Source organism: Scomber japonicus, chromosome 20, assembly GCF_027409825.1.
Source record: "Scomber japonicus isolate fScoJap1 chromosome 20, fScoJap1.pri, whole genome shotgun sequence".
NCBI classification, from domain to species: domain Eukaryota; kingdom Metazoa; phylum Chordata; class Actinopteri; order Scombriformes; family Scombridae; genus Scomber; species Scomber japonicus.
This window is the reverse complement of record NC_070597.1, coordinates 21,165,375-21,181,661: the sequence shown is the minus strand read 5'-3', so window position 1 is coordinate 21,181,661 and position 16,287 is coordinate 21,165,375.

The window sequence follows — 16,287 nt, the reverse complement described above, 5'->3', positions numbered from 1 at the left end:
GCTGAACCGCTCACTTACCTAGCTATACAAAATGAGATTTGTAGAAAACGTACACAGTATTACACACACGCACACACACACACAGACGGTCACACTGGGTGTATGGGTCCACCACAGAGAGAAAAACAAAAACACAATTATCACTTCCACATCTAAACTCCACAAACATCTGGATCAGAAGATCACAGTGTGATGATTAAAAACCAGGTGGATGAGTGATTCAGGTCCTTTTTTAAGAATCTGATAATATAATAGTTAGTGTCATTTTTAGACTTACAGTTCACTAAACTGGTATTTAAGTTCATAAGACTCACCTGTATAGCTGCCTTTGTCATTGGGAATTGATGTAAGCCATGATGCTGCTATATCACTCACACGCTCATGTAAGTGATTTTCTTACTGTGCTAAAATCTTTTAACAGCAAAATCAGCTGGGCCTTAAAACACACAGAAAGTGACAACTGGACGCAGCCAGCAGCTCCTATTCATTTTCTACTAAGCAGCAAACCCCTGGTGAGGAGAATGATGGGATAGCCAGCGATGATGAGCATCAGACAGGTTGTGTTCAAATAAACAGCCTGTGAGCTGAAAGATTGGGACAAGACACCTGTCATATATTTATTGTATATAAATAAAACACCAATCAGATGTAGAACCTGCATCAGCCACCTGTTGGTACTTTTTAGTGACATCACTGTGCTCAGAACATTTTTCAATGTTAACTTTTGACCTCCTTCTCATCAATCATGTATAACATTAAAATGTATCATATATGAAAGTGTAGTTTTGACATGTCAATAAATATTTTATAATAAGGATGTTTAATGACTTTTCAATAAGTGTCATTGACTTCTTTGGTGTAAAAATGATACAAATTCAGCATTTTAGCCTCTTCAAGATACAGGTAAGTGTTTCTGTTTAAAACTGCAGATCTATTAGTTATTAGTTATAATCCTTATTTTCTGAAATATTAAAAACACTGATCAACATTTGGGGAAATATTTATTCCAATTGTGTTCAACTCCACATAAAACTCAAACAAACTCTGTTGCAGGTGGATATTTGAGCTTTGGACAGAGTGTGCTTTACTAGTTGTTTCCCAGCAGTCTTTATACTATAAGGTAGGCAATACTGACTGTAACTTAATCCTACAGACATGAGACTAACTTTCAGCAACAAAGTGAAGAACTGTATTTACCAAAATGTAGCTGATATGATATTTTCCTTGATTCCAAACTTGAAAATAAGTCATATTTTAGAAGAACTCACTACAGCTGACAGGCTTCATAACATGATAAATATACATCAGTATGTTCAGTGATGTGTGTCCAAGCTGTGAATACAGCATATCAGTACAGAAACAGCACCAAGACAACATTTTTCACATCTTTTTTAATTTGCTCATAAGATTTTTGCCAAGCCACTGGTTGATATGTATTGAAAAATAGAGAAAGTAAAACATTTGATCAAAGTTAGAAAAGTTTAACAGAAATTACTGCCACCATTCTGCTCAGAAGGTCATGTTGCATCATCCTCATCTTGGTTATTGAAGGCTTTGTTAAAGCTCTGTACATTTTATTCCTTTCTGTGGAGCAAAAGAGTTCATATCAGTTTGGTTAGTTAAAAGTCCCACATTATAGAAACATTTTCCCACATATGCTACATTCGATTTTTTACTTTTGACAACATATAAAACAAGTAAACATGAATATAGAAACACAAAATCATCAAGAACAAGATTTCCTTCTTAAGTTTCTTTTAACTGTAAATTTAAGAGTGTGCTCTCTAGACTTACCTTTCTTAACCTCTTAAGTCTCTGTGGGAGCCACTCAGCAGTTGGATCCACACAGTATTGCTTATGCTGGTACGTTTCAAGGCTGTAGGGTTGAAAAGACAAATTAGAGACTAAAATAACATTTATATTTCATACAAACAATTTGCCCTAAATCATGATAACAGCATTAACTATAAAAGCATACTATAACATTTTAACATTTCTTACTTTATTACTGAGAGTTAGTTGACCCCACTTTCATGTCTGTACATTAAGTATAGTTCTAAAGCTGGAGGGTGATTAGCTTAGCTTAGCATCAACACAGCTAACCTGACTAACTGAATTACTCCAAGTAGGACCTCAAACCAGACTAATGAATACATGGTATCTCATTTATTTAATCCATACACAAACATAGTTGTAGAAATGACAATGTACATGGTTTTAGAGGTAGTTCCATAATGTAACAGGCTCTTGATGATCAACATGGTGATGACAAGACTCTAGGAAGTAAATTCATTCCCAGGTGTACATGAGAAATAGTGCCTCATAAAACCACAAACTGTAACTTTTACATTTATCTTTATGTACTGGTTTTAAGCTAAGCTAAGCTAAGCCAATGCAATTCATGTAATCATAAATTGTCAATCTTCTCATCTAAGCCTTGGCAAGAAAGCACATTTTAGTAAATGTTGTCCCATTTCTTTGAGGCTATTCAGGTGTTTGCACCTATGTGATTTCAGTATGTAAAAGTGACTTGTGAAGTTTCCTAGTGGACAAAGTTTCTGCTCACATTGAGTGTTTCTCATTCATGCATTAACACATCATGTGTATATTTGACTCCTAACAAACATGTTAAATGCATTTCCTTTCTCATAAAACATTTCTGAATTTGACTTTCTAAAAAAAAAAGTGTTTACTTGCAGGCATCTAATTCCTCACTGTCTTTACAGGTACATCTCTGCATATTTCAGTGCTTTTCCTCCATCTGTCAATCAGTAACATAGCATCACACCAATGAGAGGATTGTACATTGTGTCAAATTAGGATCTACTCTTGACAACATTGCTCCATGGGACATAGTAGAGCAAAATAAAGCTTATATGAACACAATCATGTCCTCTTTGCTGGATAGGCTACTGTATCTAAACAACATCATGTCAGTATCATAAGTTAAGAGGAGGTATAATTAAAGGGGAACTGCACAGTTTCTTTGCAAGAAAAGGTGCAATATAGTGTTGCACCACAGCTCATGGTTTGCAACATGGTCCTGTGGAACATGTGCAAGATGCCACATTATAGGGAATGTAAAATGATGCGGATCAAAAGGGTTGATTTCAAACAGCTATGTCAAAGTAGACCAATGTAAGGCTACATTTAATGTTTTAACCCAAGTGAGTAGCCATGTTTACAGTCTATGAAGACTACATAGCATGTAGATACAGACAGATAACTCATTCAAAGGAAAAAAAAACATAAGGTGCCTCGACAAAATGCCCCCCACAGTTTAAGTTTCTACTTTGTAGCTTGGAGTGAAGCAAAACACAGACATCATTCTCTCAATAGGTGTCGTCATCTCACTGAAAGTAAGAGTAGCACACTTGATAAATGTTTAGTCCTGCTCTGAGGTAGGAGTGTTTTTTCATCCTAAATTGACTGATCAGTGTGATTCCCAGGAGTGATTCTGAAAAGTTCTTCATTTTAAATCTCATGTGTCTGCTCATGATTAGATTTGTTGGTGTAATTGATCAAACACACCACAAATACAGATAGAAAACAAGCTTATGTGTCATTGAATACTTTTACTTACATGTACGCATCTATTGGACAATCTGGGTGTGTGATTTTTCTCTGATGAAAGCAGCTGATGGCAGCAGATGGGATGCGGGCTTTTGAGGTACTGGTACAGCACACAGGTTTGTATCCAACGTCTTGGGACTCATTTGTGGTACGCTGAAATCGCCCTACAACACAGCACATACAGACATAGTATCTTATTACTGTACTAATGTTATTCTATCAGTTAATCAGGACATTAAATTGTGCTACATCAACATACAAATGCCATTCAGCTACATTTGTCGATTACAAGAGCTCACCAATAAGCACTAAGGTACAGTATGTGGCTTAAAGAAGACAAACAAAAATTCTAATTGCTAGCTATTATGTCTGGAGTTTCTTTTTTCTTCAGTGTAACTTTATTCTTTGAGTTTTCCTTCAAAAAGTACAGTTAGTTTCTTGATTAAGGAAAGATGTTAATTCTGCTGTTGGAGTTCCGTAAACAGTTCAAAATATATAATACAACATCCATTACTTATACAGTGCCTTGGCAAAACGTTGTGTTGTGATCATGCCAATAAAGCTATTTAAATTTGATAAAAAATTGGTTTAAGTTGTTTATGTCATAGCATCCAATTTCTTGCTATCCAATACAAGTGGTGATTTACTTAACCCTTTAAACCTGGAATACAGTGATAACTGATAATAAAGGCTCTCATCAGATATTCATGTTAGACTTCAATCTGAGCCTTGAAACATACAGTTTACATGCATATTCTGTTATCCTTCAAAAGCTACTTTACTCACTAGTAGGCAAAGACACACTCACCTTGTGCAGGGAGAAAAAGCAGCATGATAGAGCACATGCAAAGCAGTCCAAATGTAATGGAGAAAGCCATCCTGAGTCCAAGGTGATCAACGTGTCTTTGTACAGTAAAGATCTGGTAAAAGTCAACCACTCGCTGGTCTATCACGTTCTGGTCACAGAGCGGTAGATCTCTGACTTACAAGGCAAACACTTGTGGGTATAAATGCTGCAAATAGGAGGAAACACACACCCTCTCATTGCCCATGCAGAGAGGAAGCAACACCTCTGTGTTTGTTACTGGATGATCAAAGTTCCTCATTAAAATTACCTCAGTGAAGGCGTAACGGAGTGAAATCACACACAAAAAAAGGTTTTGACTGTTTGAACTATGACCTTTATTGTCAAGCCACAAGTTCAACCGCTCACTTACCTAGCTATACAAAATGAGATTTGTGGGAAACGTACACAGTATTACACACACACACACACACACACACACACACACACACATACGGACGGACGGTCACACTGGGTGTATGTGTCCACCACAGAGAGAAAAACAAAAACACAATTATCACTTCCACATCTAAAATCCACAAACATCTGGATCAGAAGATCACAATGTGATGATTAGAAAGCATGCAGAGAAAAGAACAGAAATGCCTCATTAACCAGTGATTCAGGTCCTTTTTTAAAGAATCTGATAATAGTCATTTTAGACTCATGTAAAGGGTTAAAAAATGCAGCATATGTATTTAAAAGGTGATATAAAGGAAATTTCAAAGATGTTAAAAAAGTCAGTTCATTAAGGGACTATGTTACAATGATTGTTAAAAAATAATAATTGATTTTAATTATGTCCTACACCGTGATTTAAATTACAGTGTACTTTACTGGTTAGAGTGTTTGTGTAATACTAAAAGATGTCAGCAGAGGGCGCATAGCAGTCAGGGGGAACTTAAAACACACATAGAGGCAGTAGAATAAATCCTGCAGCTGTGTGGAAAGGAAGCTGATGTTGTCTGCCTCTGTGTTAATATATACAGGTGGGTTAATATTCCCCTAAAGAGTATGCATTTGTGTAATGAATTGTTAAGAAATTGTATAAAAATTGTATACTTGTTCACTATACTTTTGTGAAACAAATAAATCCTGCAGCCGAGTGGAAAGGAAGCTAATGTTGTCTGCCTAACTCTGCCTAACTGTGTTAATATATACAGCGACCGCCATAGCTTCAGCGGCAGCCGGGTTTCCAGCTACTCCTTCTAACACCCATCAAGTTAGAGGGGGAACACTTACAGTTCATTAAACTGGTATTTAAGTTCATAAGACTCACCTGTATAGCTGCCTTTGTCATTGGGAATTGATGTAAGCCATGATGCTGCTGTATCACTCACACGCTCATGTAAGTGATTTTCTTACTGTGCTAAAACTTTTTAACAGCAAAATCAGCTGGGCCTTAAAACACACAGAAAGTGACAACTGGACGCAGTCAGCAGCTCCTATTCATTTTCTACTAAGCAGCAAACCCCTGGTGAGGAGAATGATGGGATAGCCAGCGATGATGAGCATCAGACAGGTTGTGTTCAAATAAACAGCCTGTGAGCTGAAAGATTGGGACAAGACACCTGTCATATATTTATTGTATATAAATAAAACACCAATCAGATGTAGAACCTGCATCAGCCACCTGTTGGTACTTTTTAGTGACATCACTGTGCTCAGAACATTTTTCAATGTTAACTTTTGACCTCCTTCTCATCAATCATGTATAACATTAAAATGTATCATATATGAAAGTGTAGTTTTGACATGTCAATAAATATTTTATAATAAGGATGTTTAATGACTTTTCAATAAGTTTCATTGACTTCTTTGGTGAACAAATGATACAAATTCAGCATTTTAGCCTCTTCAAGATACAGGTAAGTGTTTCTGTTTAAAACTGCAGATCTATTAGTTATTAGTTATAATCCTTATTTTCTGAAATATTAAAAACACTGATCAACATTTGGGGAAATATTTATTACAATTGTGTTCAACTCCACATAAAACTCAAACAAACTCTGTTGCAGGTGGATATTTGAGCTTTGGACAGAGTGTGCTTTACTAGTTGTTTCCCAGCAGTCTTTATACTATAAGGTAGGCAATACTGACTGTAACTTAATCCTACAGACATGAGACTAACTTTCAGCAACAAAGTGAAGAACTGTATTTACCAAAATGTAGCTGATATGATATTTTCCTTGATTCCAAACTTGAAAATAAGTCATATTTTAGAAGAACTCACTACAGCTGACAGGCTTCATAACATGATAAATATACATCAGTATGTTCAGTAATGTGTGTCCAAGCTGTGAATACAGCAAGGGCGTAGGTTTGGTCTCAACATTGGTAGGGCAGCATTACCTGCATGTCTGTCAGACTGGTCGGACTGCATTTGTCTGTACAGTGTATGTCTGCGTGTGGGGGTGGGCGGGCGTAGGCATGGGCCGGTATGAGATTCTCGCGGTATGATAACCATAAGTAACAATATCACGGTTTCATGGTTTCACGGTATGGTGGTATTGTGATTACAGCTCTAAAATGTTTCTAAAAGAAAGAAGAATAAAGACAGACATGTTAATTTAACCTGAATCTGTAATGACAGTGTGTGACCACCTGACAGATTTCTGACCAGCACTTCCTGTCTCTGACCAAACAGCTCATACCTCAGGAATGCTATGACAGAACATTTGGCGATTTCGGTTATTGTGGTTTTTCAAATCGCGGTATACTGTACCTTGAACACGGTTATCATCCCATGCCTAGGCGGGCGTTTGTTTGGTCATCAGTCAAATGAGACTGTGACTTTGAACATAATGCAAATAATTCACTCAATAATGGTCGGGTCAAGTCCATCTTTGCAAAATATGGGAAAACAATCTAAATGACCTATATAACTGCACTCCAAAGATAATGCAAATAAGGTTGCTGAAAAGTTGTAGGGACAATTTGGGCCTCTTGAAAAGTTGGTAGGGTTATGTCCCTACCGTCCCTATGCAAACCTACGCCCATGGAATACAGCATATCAGTACAGAAACAGCACCAAGACAACATTTTTCACATCTTTTTTTAATTTGTAAATTAGTATATAATTAGTAAAAATCTTTCCTGGTAATATGTATTGAAAAATAGAGAAAGTAAAACATTTGATCAAAGTTAGAAAAGTTTAACAGAAATTAGCGCCACCATTCTGCTCAGAAGGTCATGTTGCATCATCCTCATCTTGGTTATTGAAGGTTTTGTTAAAGGTCTGTACATCTTATTCCTCTCTGTGGAGCAAAAGAGTTCATATCAGTTTGGTTAGTTACAAGTTGCTGCATTCGATTTGAAGTCACACACTAAAATTCCTAAATGCCAAAAAGGACAAAACATTAAAACTTGTGAGGAGCTAGTTTGGAGACTGGGTAGGTTTTCTGCATCTCACAATGTGTTACCAAATGAACAACATCCTTAAGATTATTGTTGACTTTTGACAGTATATCAAAAAAGTAAACATGAATATAGAAACACAAAATCATCAAGAACAGGATTTCCTTCTTAGGTTTCTTTTAACTGTAAATTTAAGAGTGTATTCTCTAGACTTACCTGTTCTAACCTCTTAAGTCTCCTTGGAAGCCACACAGCAGTTGGATCCACACAGTATTGCTTATGCTGGTTCGTTTCAAGGCTGCAGGGTTGAAAAGACAAATTAGAGACTAAAATAACATTTATATTTCATACAAACAATTTGCCTTAAGTCATGAGCACAGCATAAAGGGATAGTTCGGGTTTTTTGACATGAAGTTGTATGACATCCTCACCATCAGTGTCGTGCACCAGCAGTGGCTTTTCTCCCACTGTGTCCTGTGAGCAGAGTTCTGGCCTGCTTTTGGTGTTGAAGAAAGTAGTTCCGGCTAGTTTCTGGGGTCACAAAGATAAAGTGTTTTGCTTCAAAAAACAATATGTGTCCAAAAGAGTAATACATTTGCATCACAAAATCGTTGTCCGTAAAAAAGTCAGACCTCACAATCACCTGGCACTATTTTCCCTCCCTTCGTATCGCTGCGCGCTGCCACCTGTTGACAGCTGGGAACCTTTCCATCAGCTGTTTCACGGTGTTTACATGCTCAGATGGTAAACGTAAATATGCCTGACTATGAAACAAGTGATGAAGACATTCCTTTTACCACAGAGCCAAAGAGAAACCTTTATGAACCCGAATATACAGATACCGAGCTTTGTCAGATGGAGTTAGAACAGGCAGAGAGAGAGGAGAGAGACAGAGAAGCGGTCCAAGCTGAAGTTGGACCTGCAGTTGTAGCTGTAATGAGAGACAGAGTGAGTGATAAATGGTGGTGCACTTGTTCAAAGTGTCAATCAATGCTGACGGAGGTGGAGAGCTACTGCTGCCATGAATGGGAACTTGTCATGCCACAGATGCAAGATCTCTCAATTGATGAGGAGGCCAGCGTACCAGCTGCTGTCTGCATAATCGCAAATCCGCACCATTTTTTATATATTTTCTTGTCTAATAATATATGCACCTCTCTCTAGTTCTCACCTTAGCTCTCTCGCGTATCTGAGCATGTAAACACTGTGAAACAGTTGATGGAAAGGTGCCCAGCTGTCAACAGGCGGCAGCGCGCAGTGATACGAAGGGAGGGAAAATAGTGCCAGGTGATTGTGAGGTCTGACTTTTTTATGGACAACGATTTTGTGATGCAAATGTATTACTATTTTGAACACATATTGTTTTTCGAACAAAGCGCTTTATCTTTGTGACCCCAGAAACTAGCCGGAACTACTTTCTTCAAAACCAAAAGCAGGCCAAAACTCTGCTCACAGGACGCAGTGGGGAAAAGCCACCACTGATGCACGACACTGATGGTGAAGATGTTATATAACTTCATGTCAAAAAACCCGAACTATCCCTTTAACTGTAAAAGCATACTATAACATTTTAACATTTCTTACTTTATTACTGAGAGTTAGTTGACCCCACTTTCATGTCTGTACATTAAGTATAGTTCTAAAGCTGGGGGGTGATTAGCTTAGCTTAGCATCAACACAGCTAACCTGACTAACTGAATTACTCCAAGTAGGACCTCAAACCAGACTAATTAATACATTGTATTTCATTTATTTAATCCATACACAAACAGAGATGTAGAAATGACAATGTATATGGTTTTAGAGGTAGTTCCATAATGTAACAGGCTCTTGATGATCAACATGGTGATGACAAGACTCTAGGAAGTAAATTCATTCCCAGGTGTACATGAGAAATAGTGCCTCATAAAACCACAAACTGTAACTTTTACATTTCTGTTTATGTACTGGTTTTATGCTAAGCTAAGCTAAGCCAATGCAATTCATGTAATCATAAAATGTCAATCTTCTCATCTAAGCCTTGGCAAGAAAGCACATTTCAGTAAATATTGTCCCATTTCTTTGAGGATATTCAGGTCTATGCACCTATGTGATTTCAGTATGTAAAAGTGACTTGTGAAGTTTCCTAGTGGACAAAGTTTCTGCTCACATTAAGTGTTTCTCATTCATGCATTAACACATAATGAGATTATTTGACTTCTAACAAACATGTTAAATGCATTTTCTTTCTCATAAAACATTTCTGAAGTTGACTTTCTAAAAAAACATCTGTTTACTTGCAGGCGACTAACTCCTCACTGTCTTTACAGGTACATCTCTGCATATTTCAGTGCTTTTCCTCCATCTGTCAATCAGTAACATAGCATCACACCAATGAGAGGATTGTACATTGTGTCAGATTAGGATCTACTCTTGACAACATTGCTCCATGGGACACAGTAGAGAGGACAATGGAACAAAAAGGTGCAATATAGTGTTGCACCACAGCTCATGGTTTGCAACATGGTCCTGTGGAACATGTGCAAGATGCCACATTACAGGGAATGTAAAACGATGTGGTTGAAAGTGGCTCAGTCAAAGCAGGCCAACCTAAGGCTACATGTAATATCTGAACCAATGTGAGTAGCCTTGTTCACAGTCTACATAGCGTGTAAATACAGACAGGTGACCTATTAAATGAAAAACCAACATAATGTGTCTTAGTAAGGTGTTGGATTACAACATACTGCCAGAACAGCTTCAGTACACCTTGGCATTGATTCTCCAAGTATCTGAACTCTACTGGAGGAAGGAACACCATTCTTCCAAAAGATATTCTCTCATTTGGTGTTTTGATGACAAAATGCCCCCCACAGCTTAGTAGAGTTTCTACTTTGTGTATTTGAGTGAAGCAAAACACAGATGTCATACTGTCACTTAGGTGTCATCTTCTGACTGAAAGTAAGAGTAGCACACTTGATAAATGTTTAGTCCTGCTCTGAGGTAGGAATGTTTTTAATCCTAAAATGACTGAGCAGAGTGATTCTGAAAAGTTCTTCACATTAAATCTGGTTTGTCTGCTCATGATTAGCTTTGTTGGTAAAACTGATCAAACACACCACAAATACAGTCATAAAACAAGCTTATGTTTCAGTGAATACTTTCCCTTACATATACGCCTCTTTTGGACAACCTTTGTGTGAGTTCTTTTTCTGATGAAAGCAGCTGATGACAGCAGAGTTGATGTGGGCTTTTGAGGTACTGGTACAGCACGTGGGTATGAGTCCAACTTCTGGGGACTCATTTGTGGTACGCTGAAATCGCCCTACAACACAGCACATACAGACATAGAATAACATTAGTACAGTAATAAGATACTATCAGTTAATTAGGACATTAAATTGTGCTGCATCAACATACAAATGCCATTCAGCTACATTTGTCGGTTATAAGAGCTCACCAATAAGCACTAAGGTATGTGGCTTAAAGAAGACAAATTCTAATTGCGAGCTACTATGTCTGGAGTTTCTTTTTCTTCAGTGTAACTTTATTCTTTAAGTGTTCCTTCCAAAAGTACAGTTAGTATTTCTTAATTAAGGAAAGATGTTAATTCTGCTGTTGGAGTTTGGTAAACAGTTCAAAATATATTATACAGAAATATACAAGTATAGGTGTCTGTATTCTATAACTGTCAACCTTCATTACTTATACAGTGCGTTGGCAATACATTGTGTTATGCTCATGCCAATAAAGCTATTTGAATTTGATAAACATATGGTTTTACCTTTTTATGTCATAGCATCCAATTTCTTGCTATCCAATACAAGTGGTGATTTAATTAACCCTTTAAACCAGGAATACAGTGATAACTGATAATAAAGGCTTTCATCAGATATTCATGTTAGACTTCAATCTGAGCCTTGAAACATACAGTTTACATGCATATTCTGTTATCCTTCAAAAGCTACTTTACTCACTAGTAGGCAAAGACACACTCACCTTGTGCAGGGAGAAAAAGCAGCATGATAGAGCACATGCAAAGCAGTCCAAATGTAATGGAGAAAGCCATCCTGAGTCCAAGGTGATCAACGTGTCTTTGTACAGTAAAGATCTGGTAAAAGTCAACCACTCGCTGGTCTATCACGTTCTGGTCACAGAGCGGTAGATCTCTGACTTACAAGGCAAACACTTGTGGGTATAAATGCTGCAAATAGGAGGAAACACACACCCTCTCATTGCTCATGCAGAGAGGAAGCAACACCTCTGTGTTTGTTACTGGATGATCAAAGTTCCTCATTAAAGTTACCTCAGTGAAGGCGTAACGGAGTGAAATCACACACAAAAAAACAATGTTTTTAACGTTTGAACCATGACCTTTATTGTCAAGCCGCAGCTTGAACCGCTCACTTACCTAGCTATACAAAATGAGATTTGTAGAAAATGTACACAGTATTACACACACACACACACACACACACACACACACACACACACACACACACACACACACACACATACGGACATCCGGTCACACTGGGTGTATGGGTCCACCACAAAGAGTAAAACAAAAGCATAATGATCACTTCCACATCTAACATCCACAAACATCTGGATCAGAAGATCACAGTGCGCTCATCATCGCTGGTGATGAGCATCAGACAGGTTGTGTTCAAATAAACAGCCTGTGAGCTGAAAGATTGGGACAAGACACCTGTCATATATTTATTGTATATAAATAAAACACCAATCAGATGTAGAACCTGCATCAGCCACCTGTTGGTACTTTTTAGTGACATCACTGTGCTCAGAACATTTTTCAATGTTAACTTTTGACCTCCTTCTCATCAATCATGTATAACATTAAAATGTATCATATATGAAAGTGTAGTTTTGACATGTCAATAAATATTTTATAATAAGGATGTTTAATGACTTTTCAATAAGTGTCATTGACTTCTTTGGTGTAAAAATGATACAAATTCAGCATTTTAGCCTCTTCAAGATACAGGTAAGTGTTTCTGTTTAAAACTGCAGATCTATTAGTTATTAGCTATAATCCTTATTTTCTGAAATATTAAAAACACTGATCAACATTTGGGGAAATATTTATTCCAATTGTGTTCAACTCCACATAAAACTCAAACAAACTCTGTTGCAGGTGGATATTTGAGCTTTGGACAGAGTGTGCTTTACTAGTTGTTTCCCAGCAGTCTTTATACTATAAGGTAGGCAATACTGACTGTAACTTAATCCTACAGACATGAGACTAACTTTCAGCAACAAAGTGAAGAACTGTATTTACCAAAATGTTGCTGATATGATATTTTCCTTGATTCCAAACTTGAAAATAAGTCCTATTTTAGAAGAACTCACTACAGCTGACAGGCTTCATAACATGATAAATATACATCAGTATGTTCAGTGATGTGTGTCCAAGCTGTGAATACAGCATATCAGTACAGAAACAGCACCAAGACAACATTTTTCACATGTTTTTTAATTTGCTTATAAGATAGTAAGATTTTTGCCAAGCCACTGGTAAATATGTATTGAAAAATAGAGAAAGTAAAACATTTGATCAAAGTTAGAAAAGTTTAACAGAAATTAGCGCCACCATTCTGCTCAGAAGGTCATGTTGCATCATCCTCATCTTGGTTATTGAAGGCTTTGTTAAATCTCTGTACATTTTATTCCTTTCTGTGGAGCAAAAGAGTTCATATCAGTTTGGTTAGTTAAAAGTTGTTGCATTCGATTTGTAGTCACACACTAAAATTTCTAAATGCCAAAAAGGACAAAACATTAAAACTTGTGAGGAGCTAGTTTGGAGACTGGGTAGGTTTTCTGCATCTCACAATGTGTTACCAAATGAACAACATCATTAAGATTATTGTTGACTTTTGACAGTATATCAAAAAAGTAAACATGAATATAGAAACACAAAATCATCAAGAACAAGATTTCCTTCTTAGGTTTCTTTTAGCTGTAAATTTAAGAGTGTATTCTCTAGACTTACCCGACTTAACCTCTCAAGTCTCTGTGGGAGCCACTCAGCAGTTGGATCCACACAGTATTGCTTATGCTGGTACGTTTCAAGGCTGTAGGGTTGAAAAGACAAATTAGAGACTAAAATAACATTTATATTTCATACAAACAATTTGCCCTAAATCATGATAACAGCATTAACTATAAAAGCATACTATAACATTTTAACATTTCTTACTTTATTACTGAGAGTTAGTTGACCTCACTTTCATGTCTGTACATTAAGTATAGTTCTAAAGCTGGAGGGTGATTAGCTTAGCTTAGCATCAACACAGCTAACCTGACTAACTGAATTACTCCAAGTAGGACCTCAAACCAGACTAATTAATACATGGTATCTCATTTATTTAATCCATACACAAACAGAGATGTAGAAATGACAATGTATATGGTTTTAGAGGTAGTTCCATAATGTAACAGGCTCTTGATGATCAACATGGTGATGACAAGACTCTAGGAAGTAAATTCATTCCCAGGTGTACATGAGAAATAGTGCCTCATAAAACCACAAACTGTAACTTTTACATTTATGTTTATGTACTGGTTTTATGCTGAACTAAGCTAAGCCAATGCAATTCATATGATCATAAGTTGTCAATCTTCTCATCTAAGTCTTGGCAAGAAAGCACTTCACTAAATATTGTCCCATTTCTTTGAGGATATTCAGGTCTATGCACCTATGTGATTTCAGTATGTAAAAGTGACTTGTGAAGTTTCCTAGTGGACAAAGTTTCTGCTCACATTGAGTGTTTCTCATTCATGAATTAAAGCATCATGTGTATATTTGAGGTCTAACAAACATGTTAAATGCATTTTCTTTCTCATAAAACATTTCTGAATTTAACTTTCTAAAAAAACATGTGTTTACTTGCAGGCATCTAATTCCTCACTGTCTTTACAGATACATCTCTGCATATTTCAGTGCTTTTCCTCCATCTGTCAATCAGTAACATAGCATCACACCAATGAGAGGATTGTACATTGTGTCAAATTAGGATCTACTCTTGACAACATTGCTCCATGGGACATAGTAGAGCAAAATAAAGCTTATATGAACACAATCATGTCCTCTTTGCTGGATAGGCTACTGAATCTAAACAACATCATGTCAGTAACATAAGTTAAGAGGAGGTATAATTAAAGGGGAACTGCACAGTGGAAGAAAAGGTGCAATAAAGTGCACCACAGCTCATGGTTTGCAACATGGTCCTGTGGAACATGTGCAAGATGTCACATTATAGGTAATGTAAAATGATGTGGCTCAAAATGGTTGATTTAAACAGCTCTGTCAAAGTAGACCAATGTAAGGCTACATTTATTTATGTGATTCCCAGGAGTGATTCTGAAAAGTTCTTCACATTAAATCTCATGTGTTTGCTCATGATTAGATTTGTAGTTGAAATTGATCAAGGACATCACAAATACAGACAGACAAGCTTATGTGTCAGTGAATACTTTCCCTTACATGTATGCATCTACTGGACACAGAGGTGATGCGAGTTTGCTCTGACGAAAGCAGCTGATGGCAGCAGAGTTGATGCGGGCTTTTGAGGTGCTGGTACAGCAACCAGGAATCCCTACGTATCGCCTCTTACGCTGAAATCGCCCTGAAACACAGCACATACAGACACAGAATAACCTTATAAGCACTAAAGTATGTGGATTAAAGAAGACAAAAATAATCTAATTGCTAGCTACTATGTCAAGAGTTTTTTTCTTCAGTGTAACTTTATTCTTTTTCTTTCAAAAAGTACAGTTAGTTTCTTGATTAAGAAAAGACGTTAATTCTGCTGTTGGAGTTCTGTAAACTGTACAAAATATGTAATACAGAAATGTAGAGGTTTTATATTCTGTTATTGTCAACATTCATTATTCATACAGTGCCTTAGCAATAATATACAGTTACAGTCATGCCAATAAAGCTATTTGAATTTGATAAACATTCGGTTTTACCTATTTATAGCATCCAATACAAGTGGTGATTTACTTAACCCTTTAAACCAGGAATACAGTGATAACTGATAATAAAGGCTCTCATCAGATATTCATGTTAGACTTCAATCTGAGCCTTGAAACATACAGTTTACATGCATATTCTGTTATCCTTCAAAAACTACTTTACTCACTAGTAGGCAAAGACACACTCACCTTGTGCAGGGAGAAAAAGCAGCATGATAGAGCACATGCAAAGCAGTCCAAATCTAATGGAGAAAGCCATCCTGAGTCCAAGGTGATCAACGTGTCTTTGTACAGTAAAGATCTGGTAAAAGTCAACCACTCGCTGGTCTATCACGTTCTGGTCACAGAGCGGTAGATCTCTGACTTACAAGGCAAACACTTGTGGGTATAAATGCTGCAAATAGGAGGAAACACACACCCTCTCATTGCTCATGCAGAGAGGAAGCAACACCTCTGTGTTTGTTACTGGATGATCAAAGTTCCTCATTAAAATGACCTCAGTGAAGGCATAACGGAGTGACATCACACACAAA